At 43.3% G+C, this 15,383-nt stretch overlaps 1 long non-coding RNA gene across 1 annotated transcript in view; it reads right to left on the reverse strand.

Moving 5' to 3' along the window:
- The window catches only part of LOC142046322 (uncharacterized), a 128,075-nt gene extending 112,979 nt beyond the window's left edge, over positions 1–15,096 (reverse strand). Inside the window, exon 1 of the long non-coding RNA XR_012655220.1 lies at positions 14,544–15,096. This is a non-coding gene — a long non-coding RNA (uncharacterized LOC142046322). The remainder of the gene's footprint in view (positions 1–14,543) is intronic.
- Positions 15,097–15,383: the final 287 nt, after the last annotated feature.

Consider the following 15,383-nt stretch of genomic DNA (forward strand, 5'->3'; position numbering starts at 1 on the left):
GATTCTGGTCCTTGATCTCTGATATTTCAGCATGCTACCCTTTATTTATACATCAGAGATAAGTGCATAGGGATCGTGTGAAAGAACACAGCCAAAATTGTAAGTCAGAGAAAAATCTGCTTGGAAGTTTGATGTATAAACATTTCATATCTGTTTTACAAATATTGTTATATTGCTAAAACACAAATACATCTATACAATTTAAGTGGGTTTTTAATCTGCTCATTACAGATACACACTGGATGTGTTACATTTTGCAGTTCCCCCACTTTTGCCAGTTAACGTATGTCACGCCTACTTCAGTGAAACATTAAAAACATATTCATTTAAAGAAAACATGCAGATGGTATTTTAATAGGCGAACTGTTTCAACATCTACATTGTCACTTTATTGATTTAGACTATATAGTTGGTCTATTCTGGTGCAGTCTTTACAAAAATTGAATTTAATGAGATATATATTGTATTTACCACTGATTTCTGGCATTGTGTATAATAAATACATTAGTGATCTTGGGGGACTATGATTTGATGGTATTGAGGATGTTAGTAGATCCCATGACTGTTAAATTAGAGTTGCCTAGCATTATCTTCAATATATATGCCCGAACGGAGAAAGGAACGGTTAAAGGACAAGGATATCCACAAGTTACTCACTCTATGCAGTCTCACCTAATTCTGTGAATTTTCTTCATCTTATGGAGCATACACCTGTGTACAAAAGCTAGTGAGATCTCTAAAATGTTAAGTTTTATTTACCTTATTGTTTTAACGAGGCATCGATGACAGAGGCAAAGCAATCAAACAACATGGTACCGAATGATATTATATATACTAATATGGTTCTTGGATTTTCTTTCTAAATCTTCCTGTGTTGTGAATGAAGCTCTTTATAGTATTGAGTGAAACTTTCCTTCTGAGGAACTGAGTCTTTGTGTACCTCATCTTCCAAATACTAAGGAAACTGAAACATTCAAAATCATGAGTCAGGCCCCCAAAATCATGAAACTATCTTAAAAATAATGAGATGTTAAACAGTAAATTTGAGGTTCTTTTGATTTGCCTTCTGGTTTTTGAGTCTTTAGGATTTATATTTTCAAACTTTTTCACAGCCATGAGGGGTAGATCCTAATTTTTTCTAAAAAAAAAAAAAAAAGCTGAGATTCATGACTCCAGAAGTTCGAGGCTTTAAGAAAATGAGAAACTCGCAATAAAATCATGAGAATTGTTAACGCTGTATTGGTTCTACTGGGAGTTCTGGATTCATAAGAAACACAGTGTGAATCGGGGCAGCACTAATAGGGAGGATTTATGCAGAAACTCATGCATGCGCACAGGGGTTGGAGGGTGGAGGCAGTTTGAGGGGCTGACGCAGCATCCAGGATCAGGCCACAGAGCAAACAGAAACTGCTGAGACCCCCTTCTTAGCCTTCCTTGGCTCCCTACCCGCTTGAGTCTCAATAACTTCCCTTGCTCCACCTCTGTCTCCTCCTTCACAGTGAACTTCCGCCTACCCCTGCAGCATGAGCCATATAAGTGACAGGCCAGTTATTATTTTGATGTCTACCTTTACGACAGACAAACTCTCCAAAATGTACGTCCGCCCAACTCTGATTTATCCAAAGAGAGGGTTTCCAAAATAAGACAGATCATATGTATTCTGTAGATCCTATTTGTAAAAGGAAAATTATATACACACACTCTACTAAAAACTCCACCCCACCCCATTTTCTGCTGACTTTGTGAGTCTCCTGCGCAACAATGAATTAATTCCTCCACCCATCGCAGTCTTCCACTTCTTCCTAATTCTGGCCCTCTCCGTGTTGCAACATGATTTTGGCTGGGGCTGTAGTCTGCTAATGGTGATGACTCCAGCCCTCTCTCAAATCTCAGTCATACCTGAGGCCACAGCCCCGCCCTCGCTTTGATTGGCACCCTTCCTTGAGTTAGAGCAGCCAATCAGAGCTCCTGCAGGAGGCAGGAGTTTTGGGGTGGGAGAGGGAGTAGCATTCATCATTCTCCCAGGAGGGAAGAAGTCCAACAGCAGCTCTGCCCTTCCCCTCCTGTGCAAATGGCTCAGACTGCCATTGCCAGTCTGCAAATGGCTTCAGTTTTCTGCTTCTCCCTTCTCCATCCCTGCAATACCAGGGCAGAGGAGGATCACCCACCCCTGACCCGAGGAAAGGGATGAAGAACTTATAGAGCGCAGGAAGAGCAGAGGTGAGCTGGGGGACAGGCAGATGTGGGGCTGGGGATTGCATAACTGATGTGGGGGTTAAAGGCTGAGCTGATGTGGGGGTGCATAGTTAAGGGCTGAGAGGGCAGAACTGATTTGGGGGCAAAACTGATGCAGGGATGAGGAGGAGACAGAATTAATGAACTAGAATTTGGTGTCTGGGAAGAAGCTGGAAGCTCTGCACCATCAGGCAGCCAGTGAGAGCTCCTGAAGCAGGGACCAAAATCACCTTTGTCTATAAATTTGGAAGAACTGGCAATACTAATTGTCACAGAGACATACTGGGGATGGGCCTGGGGAGCAACAGACAGACCGAAAAAAGCACAACAGTGTTTAAAAAACCTCATGGTTTGGGGTCCAATCTTGAGTTTTAGCGGGTCTGACTCATGACTTTTGAACTTCTGGGGTTGGCAGTGCTGCTCTCTTACCTTCTTCCTAGATGGGAGGTGTCAAGGCTGATTCCCCACTCTGGCACTTAGAGTGGAGAAGGTTGGGGCCTGCAAGGATTTTAAAAATTAATACTGGCCACTCCAGGCTTGTATTAAACTCCCAAGGTTACAGCTTTTCTCTGACCTTGTCTTGGTAAATGCTGCCACCACTCAAGTGAAAACCTGCTCTTGCAAGTCCTGGAAAAACTCAGTTGGGAAGTTTTCCCTGAGGCCCCTCAGCTTTTCCACCCCTCCCTTGGGGAAGCTGAGAAAAAAACAAAAGGGAACCCAGCTGTTGCTACTAGCTAATTGAAAAACATATGCACAGACCTTTTAAGACACAAAACCAATCAGGTTCTTTAAAAAGGTAAATTTTATTAAAAACAAAAAGAAAATACATCTGGAATTTAGGCTTTTGCTAGATTTTAAAAGAGCAATTCCCAAAATTAAGGACTCAAAATAACTTTCCCGGGGGTTCAGCTTAAAAGTTACAAACAAACAAAAACATCTGTGGTTAGCACAGAGGAGTTTACAAGCCTTACAAAAAATAAAAGAAGTAATCCTAATTGCGTCTATCTAAACATTCCCTGTCCCAGTGAATTCTTCTAGGTATGGATGATGAATTTCATACCTGATTCAAACTTTACACCACATTCCAGCTGCTTCCTGTCTCTTCAGCCCAGAGAGAACAATAGAGGGCTGGTCTACACTTGCGGGGGTATCGATCTAAGATATGCAACTTCCGTTACGTGAATAGCGTAGCTGAAGTCGAAGTATCTTAGATCGCTTTACCTCAGGTCCTCAAGGCACGAGATTGACGTCTGCGGCTCCCCGTGTCGACTCCGCTACCACTGCTTGCTTCAGTGGAGTTCTGGAGAAGATGGGAGCACGTTCGGGGATCGATATATCGTGTCTAGATGCGACGCGATATATCGATCCCTGAAAAATCGATTGCTACCCGCCGATACGGCGAGTAGTCTGGATGTACCCAGAGTGACAAGAGATATGGTTTTGTCCATCTGAGCAACGTGACTGAAGAGCATGCAACACTGCTGTTGAACACAATGAGTAACTGGAAGGATGGCCAGATCCTTGAAAGAGTGTGACATTTTGCACAAAATCAAACCACTTTATGATCAAAATTTGGCACTGACAGCACAAAGGTGATGCATCTAGCCACTCCAAGTCAGCCTGTAAGAGAGTCCAGGTTTCTGACCATATAGCAATACAGGTATCACACAGGTATGATAGATCCTGAATTTTGTCTCAGCACAAAAACATTTTTGTATCCGTAAGAGAAATGGTCTTCGTGCAGGAGGCAGTGAGATCTGCTCATTAAAGTATATCCGGACTGCTGAGACCATTTGAACTCTGCTTGCAGCATAGGTGGATGAACTCATCAATGCTTTCCACAGTACTTGACCCCACCTGCACTGAGAGTTTTGGTGACCCACTCCAAGGTTCTGGATCCTGGTTTTCTGCCATGCTCAACCCCCATGTTCTCCCAGCATCTTGGAGACCTTGAAGAGATGGGACCAGGTTTATAGTCCAAATGTATGTTCAGACAGTTTGTGAATCCACCTCCACAGGCAATCTTTGGGGTTGTGATTCTTAAGAAGCCACTGCAGGACACAGTTGTCTGTGGACATGATGATTTCCGTACCTAGTAAATATGGACAATAGGCATTGTGGACATCCACTATAGCCAGACAGTCCAGTTCTGTAGCCGAATACTTGATTTTTCTCTCTTTTAATTTGTGACCTCTAAAAGCCACCCATCTGTGCCTACTTGGTGTACCAATATAATAAAAACCAGCAAGATCTTATTAATAGGGGTTAGGCAAAGATGCCACATTTATTGTAAATATAATAATAAAGCAAAAGATAAAATAAACAACGTTGTTTAACTACTTATTCCTATCACTACTTATTCCTTATATAGTCATTCACACAATCATTCATTCAGGTTCTGTATAGGTGTTATAGTTACCAGCTTAGAAGTTGCTCATGCCAAGTTACTGACCAGGTATCTTTGTCATGAGGATGGAGCCGAGTCTGTGTCAGATGCACCTGATGCTCCTGGAGGCTGGCAGCAGAACCAGAGACTCAAAGTCCTCAATCTTTGGAGTTCATTCTTATAGGAATTAATTCCTATGTTAGTCTATTGGAGCTGTTTCATCCTGCTGTTGCTGACTCAGTCAGCAGATGGCACATTCCTGGTGGCTCCACATTGTCTAAAGTGGCACATTCCTGGTGGCTTCACACTGTCCAAAGTTTGTGTTTCTCATCCTTCCAGGTGTTGGGGGGGATCCCAGTTTACCCTCCTGGGGTTGTCTGGTGATCCACTTGACACATTCTTCGGTCGATGGATACTCCCTTTCTAGGCTAGCACCTCCCTATCCATTCATGTATATCAAGCATTCATCAACATACATTCCATATCTTAACCATATTTTAATTTACTGTCTCCACCACTTTCGGGGTGTGTGTTAATTTCTATGACACTCCTGGCCCTGTAATCACAGAGGGTGGGGGGTCTGTTTGTTTACATTGTATCAATTACAGTTTAAGGCTAGCATTGTGTTTACTTCAAGAATACAGTCAATTAACTTATTTGTAAGATTTACATAGTAATAGACTATCTTTCACAGGGCAGATACAATCAATGTTTTCTGCAGACAGGAGCTTACAAGTTTTAACAGAAGAACTACAAGATTTTTGTGCTTGGTGAAACTGAGGGGTTACTGTCATTTGGGGGAATCACTGTTAGTACCTTCTTTAATATGCCTACATACTGAGCTCATCAGTTTTTTCAAGTGCAAATCCAACAACAGTCATAGGTTATCATAAATGGACAGGAAAGGTCTGGGAATTTAAGCGCAGCATAGTTTAGAAGTTTTGCCATCATTGATTCAAAAGCTTTTTGACGTTCCTCTGTCTAGACAGTTGCCTGCTACCTGCAATGGCTAATGATTAATAGTCAACAATTTAACCTCTGCAGCACAAGTTTTCTTCCCCTTCAGCACGAAGTGTTCTCCATGGATCTGACATTTTTCAGATCCTGAGTTTAACAGCATTGTGGTTTTCCTACTGTTCATGTATCCAGCCACATAGATATGGGTATCTGGGCCACTCTTCACATGGGCCATTCCAATAGTTGATGATGGTGACCTTACTGTGTCAGCAACTTTTAGTTTCCCTGGTGTTACTTCCCTCTGCTTGGGCAGTTTGGTTTCCAATGTCCTTTGCTTCCACATTGTGTGCAAATGTCATCTGGCCTGGGACTCACAAGGGAAATAGTCTCTCTCATCTGACCCACTGAAAGTTTGTGAATAGCTTGCACCTGGGCCTCCTGCAATTTTTTAGCTCTTCATTAGCAATCATTTCTGAAGTGCTGCATCTGGTATACAGGGGTCACACTGTAGGAGGGAATTGAGCTGATACCTTTAAGGAACCCCCAATTTCTGTTTCCATGCATTGAACTCCACATATAATCTGGTCCATAGGTTTATCCAGTATGTAATTCTCCTTCACTAACAGATTATAAGGTTTTGCCGTTAAACAATTTATACTCATTTTTTCACACAAGCTTCTCTCATAGTTTGTCACTAGACACTGTCCCCTCTATGCATTGCCAGGCCTACTTTTGGCATAGTGAGTTCTGCTTCACTCAAGTCATCTCCTGGCCAGGGAGGCGCAGGAACAGTCCTATCAAACTCACAAATAACTATGCAGGGGTTTGCCTTCCTGCTGTCGCCTGGCTTGCCATTCCTTCTGGTATTTCAAAAGAGCCAATCTCCCCGCTTAGCAGTCATTTCAGTGTTTGCAGAACAGGTCGTAAGGCCCACAGTGTGCACTGAGATGCTGCTGGTAGAAAGCTTTGGCAATACTGTCCAAAAACACTGCTAGGTACAGTGATGTTTTCTCATCAGTCCAATCGTTCTCAGAAAGTAATACCCCAAAGTCAGCTACTCCCAGATTCCAGGCTCATCTGCATAACTGGTACATTTCTTCTTCGGCACAAGGCACTGCCAGCAGTTGCAACACTCACTTATAGAATCGTAAGGGTTTATGGAAACACTGCAAGTACCAACTCCAGCACACACAGGCAAAACATAACTACTTCTTTGAGTGATTGCTCATGCATATTCCACAATAGGTGTGTGTGCTCGCCGTGTGCACCGGTGCCAGAAGTTTTTCCCCTAGCAGTACCTGTAGGAGAGCACCCCAGCAACCCCTGGAGTGGTGCCTCCCTGGCCTGGTATAAGGGGCACTGTGTGTTCCCCCCACCCTCAGTTCCTTCTTGCGGCTAGTGAAGGTGCTTTGGAACTGCTCTGCTCCAGCTTTGCTGTAGCTCGTCCCCAAAACTGCTTGTTCACTCAGTGTATGGTACCTGTAGTTAGGTCACATGTCAGCGTGCACCTATGTGGTCCATCATGCCAGAATCAGGATAAGGCCCCTCCAGCTCTGGTTGGCCTCAGAGTTCTCCTAGGCCAGGGACAGGATGGACAAAGTCCTCACGGTTCCTGAACCAGTGATCACTTCTGTACAGTGGTGGCCCTCCCCAAGAAACATGCTCCAAGGGGTCCAGTTCAGGGGCAGGGCCCCATCACTGGAGCTGATGTCCGACGCGTTAGACCTGGAATGGGGGCCCATGTTGGGGAATGTTCAGACCCAAGGTCCCATGGTCTATGGTCGGCTCAGGATATGACTCTCCACATAAACGTCAAGGAGCTCTGGGTGGTATGGCTGGCATACATGGCCTTCCGCTCGCACCTGAAGGGCAAGGTAGTCAGGGTCCTCACGGACAACACAGCCTTGATGTTCTACATCAACAGGCAAGGCGGGGCCCAATCCTCTGTCCTCTGCCGTGAAACCCTCAAGCTGTGGAACTTTTGTATAGCCCATGACATCTGCTTACAGGCCTTCCATGTTGTCATCCAGCCTGGACCTGCTCTTCCAGGATCAGGGCCGCCTCCTCCACCCCAACCTAGCAGAACTCCGGCTCAAGGTGTGGCTGCTCAATGGTTAGGTAAGGAGGAAAGGACGCACTCGGAGGAGGTTCAGCATATCCTAGAAAGCAAGCAGACCTCCACGCGCCGAGCGTACTTGGTAAAGTGGTCTTGGTTTTCCAGAGTGGGGATTTTCCCCGGTGGCCACCCCGATCCAGCTGATTCTGGACTACCTCCTTCACCTTAGAGCCCAGGGCCTGGCGCCCTCATCAGTCAAGGTGCACTTGGCAGCCATATCGACCTTCCACCTGCCCGTGTGCAGGGCCACACAGTATTTTCCCATAGTATGACTGGCTGATTCCTTAAGGGGCTAGATCGTCTCTTCTCATATGTTAGGCCTCCAGTCCCACAGTGGGACCTAAACCTGGTGTTGGCCCATCTCATGGGGCCCCTATTTGAGCCGCTAGCCACGTGCTCCTGGTCACACCTCTTGTGGAAGGCGGCTTTCATGGTTGCGATCACATCGGCTAGGTAGGTCTTGGAACTCAGGGCCCTGACCTACGAGCCCTGTATATGGTGTTTCATAAAGATAAAGTCCAGCTCCACCCACACCCTTCGTTCCTCCCGAAGGTGGTCTCCACCTATCACATGGGTCAGGACATTTTTCTGCTGGTCCTCTGCCTCAAGCCCCATGTGTCCAGTGAGGAGCACTGCCTCCACACACTGGATATGCAACAGGCTCTGGCTTTTTATCTGGAGCGGACTAAGTCATTCAGAAAGTCCCCGCAACTGTTCATTGCCTTGGCTGAGGGCATGAAAGGTTGTCTGATCTCCACTCAGTGGCTCTCCAACTGGATCACCTTATGCATCTGTACCTGTTATGACCTGGCGGGAATCCCTCCGCCACTGATTGTGAGGGCACACTCAACTTGAGCGCTGGCCTTGTCAGCTGCCTTTTTGGCCCACATCCCCATTCAGGACATTTGTAGGGCTGCCACATGGTCTTCAGTTCACATGTTCACGTCACATTATGTGACTGTCTCTCAGACCAGGGAGGATGCCAGGTTCAGCAGGGCCATTCTCCATCCTGAGAACTTGTGAACTCCTACCCATCGCCAACACATACTGCTTGGAATCACCTATTGTGGACTATACATGAGCAATCACTCGAAGAAGAAAAGACAAGTACCTTTTCTGTAACAAGTTCTTCAAGATGTGTTGCTCATGTCCATTCCACATCCTGCCCTCCTTCCACTCTGTCGGAGTTGTATAGCAAGCAGGAAATGAGAGTGAGGGAGCACACAGCACCCCTTGTACCATGCCATGAAGGCACCACTCCAGCAGTTGCTAGGGCGCTCCCCTACGGGTACTGCTAGGGAAAACACTTCTGGCACCAGTGCACGTGGTGAGCACACACATTATTGTGGAACAGACATGAGCAACTCATCTTGAACACCAGTTACGGAAAAGGTAACTGTCTTTTCTCTAACCCCCCCTGAACCAAGACAACATACTCTATCAAAACAGACAACAATTTACCACTAAGATAAAACTACAATACTACCTATTGGTGGAGGTGCTGCCTGCACCGATCAAACAATAGTTATTGTCCAATAAGTGGCAGAATTGTCTCATCTGTCAAGTCATCTCCCTTGGCCTCCCTCTTACACATCTCTATTTGTGTGTTTTATTAATGTGGGGTGATTTTTGGCTGATATCTTTTATTTACATTTGGTTTTAATACAAAGGGGTGGGAGGAAACAGCAGCTGCTGGAATCAGTGGGGACTGACCCCAGTCATGTGACAAGGGACAAGAAATGAAAAAAACAGGCTCTCACATCTTTGTTACAGTTGGGGTGGGCCAGAGCTGCAGTGAAATAGCAGCTGCTAGACCCAGTCCTGCTGCTGGTGTGTTAGCAGTGTTGGTTGTGATGGAGTTAATGGGGGCTCATCCCATAGACATTCCTGGCAGATGGGGACAGAATGTGCCTGCACCACAGTGAAATGGCAGCTCCTGAACCAATCATGCCTGGTCTCTCCTAAGGACTTATTTATGTAAGATCCTTAGGTTTTCCTCCATTGTTTCATTCTGGGACCACAGTTTACACCTGCTTTCTTCTCAGTTACATGCACTCACTATAGCAGCCTCGTTCACTGGTAGGGCTGGATGAGGTCACCCTCCTAAATCCTTTAGTGGGCCTGATTCTCTTCTGCATTGCATGTTGGGTCGTCCCACGAGTACAAATGAGCATGGAGAATCTGTCTCACTGACTACTGTAGATATGGGCTCAATCTTTCAAATTTGTTTTCATTTTGAAATATGTCATTGATCTACATTATCAGCAGTGTTTATGTAATAGGCAGCTTGATCAGTTATTTTGTTACAATTAAATTATTCCCTTTTCAGTTACAAGTCTTGCATGCGCATAATGGAAATTAATGATATTAAATAAGAAAGCCCTGGGTTGATGTGACTGATCTCGCTTACATTGCTGCATTTCTTGCTTGTAATGACTGTACAAAGAGATCTTAAACACTGTTGTACAATCCCTGATTAAGGTTATGTACCCTGATGTTAGATTTTAATTCTGGCTTTAATAACTTGAACATTTACTACTCCTATTTTTTAAAAACAGGTAGTCAATTATAATCCTTGTTCTAGGATGTTACACTCACCCATCACTTTTTTGGCACAATCCCTATAAGGGAAGAAAATAAAACCAAAAAGAACATGCCTACAGCCACTGAAGGCTGCCTGTGGTACTGGCACTACATTTGGCTAACGGTCAAAACATCAGCAACAGAGAATGCATTGAATACTGTGTTGCATTAATCAGAGAACATCCAGGGAGCTGTATGAAATACACATCTGAGCCAAATTGAAATGAAAATGGAAAGATTTAATGAAAAAAACCTTAGTATATGTCTCTGTTGACCATTGCACATTGCCCCTCATTTACTGTTGCCTTGGACCTTGGCCCCATCTGTCACATAAGTAAAGATAACACTGAAGGGAATGTACTGCATGTACTGTTTTAGGTGTTTGCTATACCATCAGTGATTACAGAGGAGATTATGTAATCTTTAGGGAAATTCTTGGTATGTAGGAGAAAAAGAAATGGCTTTTAAATCATTTTTATTTGGAAATGGAAATTTATTTGTAACACCCACATTTTTTGCTAATGTTTTGGTATCTTAAACAGTATTAAAATTATTACTAAATATTGCAATTGGAATTGGCTTTTCTGTAGCACGCAATTGCTCTCTTAATGACAGACCATCTGCAGAATTTGCAATCTGTTCCATATCCAGACTGACTTGATACCGATGAAACAAAACTGTAACACTCCCTCTCCCCCAAAAAAGGCAGTTGATCAATATTGGAACTAAATTAACCAAATGTCTAGAATTTGATGTACTAGTATCATCCTGCAAAATCTGTAATCAAATTTGTTCTCTCTCTTTTTTAGATTAATAGTAAAAACTTCAGTAGTTCCTTCTTTCTTTTACTAGGAAGGGGCATTAGTAGGTTTATACTGGCTCACTAAATAGCCATGAGGGGCTCCATTACATTTATGTTGCTCAACCTGTAATTTTAGTCTCATCCATCTCTATGAGGCATCACATGAGGTTCTGGTGGAGCCTATCCATTTGAATGAAGATCTTCTTGCTCTGTGGAGAACTGGTAACAGGAGCTCTCCCCATATGCTTGATACATGTGAGACAGCACAGGTAACACTAAACAAATGAACCAGAGCAGCCAGGATACATCTTCATTCCTCTAGGTTGCCAGGAAGTGATACAACTGGGAGAAGGAAGAAAACCCCACACCCACTAAAGTGACAGCACTTGCGAAAATCCCTGGTTTTATGTCCCATAAGTTCTGAATTTTCTGACTTGCTCAGCATTTTATCAAGGGCTGTAGCTACCACTTGGTAAACAGAGCTACAGGTGATGTGGAGCATCAAACGAAAGGAAAGGTGGGTTCCTATATGTACCCATTTTCATAGACAATGTTATGTTCTAAATGAGTTGGATTATGGGCTGCTGCTATGTGGGGCATATTGTTGAACGCGCTGATTTTATTTTATCAAGCCCTTTGTTTCAATGATATGATGTGGAAGTATTAAAAGGGTTAGGGCAGTAATTAGCCCCTCAGTGTCTAAATATATAGTAAAATTGATACTGGGGGGAGGGGATAGCTCAGTGGTTTGAATATTGGCCTGCTAAACCCAGAATTGTGAGTTCAATCCTTGAGGGGGCCATTTAGGGATCTGGGGTAAAAATCTTTCTGGGGATTGGTCCTGCTTTGAGCAGGAGGTTAGACTAGATGACCTCCTGAGGTCCCTTCAAACCCTGACATTCTATGATTTACATCTGTGATCATCTCAGTGGTATACAGCAACCTTATGATTTTAGGAATACCTCTTTATTATCTGTTAGGAACATTACATTTGTCCATTATACTTCTGTAGAGAATGGAATGGTTTGTTTCTTTATCAATCTTCTGTGGGCTTTCTATCAGTTTGGATGTTTAACAGAGAACTGTTGAATGCATCCGTCTCTATGAATTCTAACCTGGGAATTACTGATAGAAAGGAGATGCAAATATATTAATTCTCATCTGTGAAAAACCAAATTATTCTACAAAACTATTACAGTTTTTACTGGTCCTTGAATGTGATGATAGTATTCCAGAGATATGCTGCAAGTCTTTTTAAATTTGTCTGATTTCTAAAAATTAAACCCAGTGCATACTCTACAATTTCATTCTCTTTGACAAATCTGTCTTCAGAACTACCCATGTATATCCAGAAATAGGAATAACTTAAGCACTGTAATAGGGGCTATTATTCTGCCACTGTCCAGATCTCTGATATATGTCTTCCACGTGTTCGATGGCAAATCCCTGAAAGGAGACATGGTTTGGCACAAACTGAGTGGTCTAAACGCTGAAAATCGTCATATGCGATGATCTGAAACATGTTGATCTCAAGATCATTTTGTAAACCAAAATGATGCCAATTTTACAGTAGCTGGAATATTTTGTGTGTAAAGCTGATTAGCTAGGATACCAGCAGGTAGCTAGCTGTCTGCTACATTAATTTTTACATGGCTTTCAGCTAAATAAGACATCTAACTGCAAAATCTATCATGTAGGGATGTCACCTGGATTTGTGATACTCCTTTGAGGCATTTGGGTTCAGAAACCAATGACTGAATTACGTGTGGTAATTCACAAACTCTGAATTATTACACCATAATTCAAACTGTCAAGTCTGGTTGCTCAGTTTTAATATTTAATAATGATCTATTAATAAATACTCCACAGATATCTTCATACAAGTTACTAATGTAAATTACAAATATTCCTTACTTTGTTCTACTGGTTCAGAACACAATGTGTGTGAAAATATTATAGAATGGAACTTGCTTATGCAAAAAATAGTGCAATACATATTAGTCAGCTGTATTTTATTGCTGGGCTGCGTGACTAATATTTATTTATATAGTGGTAGCCCCTAGTCATGAAAGAGGGCTCTATTGTGCTCAGCGCTGTAGAAATACAGAACAAAAAGATGGTCCCTGCACCAAAGAGCACTGCAATCTAAGAAACCAGATGGTGGTGGAGGAAGCACAAGGTAATAATAAAATGGTTATGATCAGTGGTCACAGCACACTCCCTGCATAAGCTTTATATATTTTTTGATTAAAGAAATTAAAAATATGAAGTTCCAAATGGAGGCAAGTATTATATATCTTGTATTTCCTGCTCATACATGCAGTTGCTAAAACTATTTCAGTTCCATGTTGTTGCTTCTCATATAGGCCTGCTTTTAGCTAGAACCCCCAAGCCACTCTGAGAACAAATCCCAGTCTGGGAGTGTGAAACCACCATCACTTCTACACCAGCCCAAGAAATTGCTCCATACCATACCTAGCCGAAACTTGCAGCTGTATCGTTTCCTAACCTGATCCACATCCAGTTCCACCACATGCCCATTCCTTAGCCTAAACTGTGTCTATGAACTGACACCAGCTTCAGTCTGAGCATGAGACTGTGAATTTACCCTATGCTAGCCTGAGCTTGAGCCCGTAAACTGAACACTGTATTCACCGAAGCCAAGGCCCAAGGGTTAGGTTTAATGTTAAGTCATAGGTTCAGGTTATAGATAGTATTGGTCCCAGTTTGTGGCCTGGGGTTAGGATTAGGTTTGGCACTGGCTAGTGGGGGTGGACTCAGGTAAATGTTGCGGCTGAGTTGTGAAATCAAACGAGGGTTAGTTTTGGTGTCAGTTCATTGAATCATGTTAGGATATGGACCATTTTGAGGGTTAGAGGTGAGGGTGGGTGTGACAGGTTGTCACCCTTGGGGTGCAGTTTGGGAGCCATGGGAACTGCTGCACCCCTTTAACCTCCCAGCTGGCCTGGCCTTTCCCACACTGCTCTGTTGGTGACTCACAGCCACTTCAGGTCCTGTGGTCACTCAACATGACACCAGGTGGTGCTACACACCCAAACTAAGTTACCTGAGTGCCTTACTCAAAGTCAGGCAGGAGACAACAGCCAAATTTCCCAGCTCCTCCACCCTGGATCCTTGCTGGGTATAAACCCAAAATTGTACCATTTTGCACTGCACAGGGATCTGTACAACATAAGCTCATAAAATTCACCCTCCCCTCAATGTGGGAAGGATATGCACAATACACTTGTGTTAACCAAGTTGAGATTTTTCCCCAGACACTTTACTCCAAGGGATACTGGTTTAGATAAAGCAAAACCAAGTTTGTTAACTACAAAAAGAGAGATTTTAAGTAATTATAAGTCATAGCAAACAGATCAAAGCAGATTATTTAGTAAATAAACAAAGTCACAAACTAAGCCTAAAATACTAGAAAGATTGAATATGAATTAGCAATTTCTCACCCTGACTGATGATACAAGCAGGCTTGCAGATTCTCAAGGCACAAGCTGGACTTGCTTTGCAGCTTGGGCTCCCTACCCCCATTTCAAGTCCTTTTCTTTCGGAGCTTTTCTAAGGTGTTGAGTTGTGGGGGAGTGAAGAACCACAGATGATGTCACTCCCTGCCTTACATAGGTTTTCCTTATGGCGGGAACCCTTTGTTTCAAAAACAATTCCCAGGCAATTTGTGGAAAAATACAGGTACCGAAAATAGAGATCAGTGTCATGTGGTCTGGTCACATGTCCTTACATGACCTGCTGAATCATAGCAGCCATTACTTGCAGTCTGGAGCATTCTCAGGAAGACTCACCAGGTGGGGGATAAGCTTCTCCTAAGGCCTATTGTTTTTCTGAATGGCCTGTTACCCTGAATAGACCCTTCACAACCAGCTGTCTAGGCTGAAAGCATTTTGCTTAGTGGCTGTCACCCAGGTTTAACCACATTTGAAATACAGATACATAGTCAATATTTATAACTTCAGATACAAAAATGATACATGCATTCAAATAGGATAATCATATTCAGCAAATCATAACTTTTCCAATAACATCCTACATGACCCATCTTTCACAAAATGCATCATAATTATGTCATAGTCATATCATAATAATATTACTATGATGAATATGGGGTGTAGTGTCACAGTGGGGTCGGGTCCCATTCTAGGTTTGGGCTAGAATCTGGATTGTTCTGGCTTGTGAGCCTAGGTGAAGGTTGGCATGGGGAAAATTTGTGGCCCTGGACTAGGATTATCGTTTGCACTGGTCTATGGGTTTGGGTTAATATCTGGACTGGCTTAATA

The sequence above is a fragment of the Chelonoidis abingdonii genome, chromosome 2 (assembly GCF_003597395.2).
Source record: "Chelonoidis abingdonii isolate Lonesome George chromosome 2, CheloAbing_2.0, whole genome shotgun sequence".
In the NCBI taxonomy this organism is placed as follows: domain Eukaryota; kingdom Metazoa; phylum Chordata; order Testudines; family Testudinidae; genus Chelonoidis; species Chelonoidis abingdonii.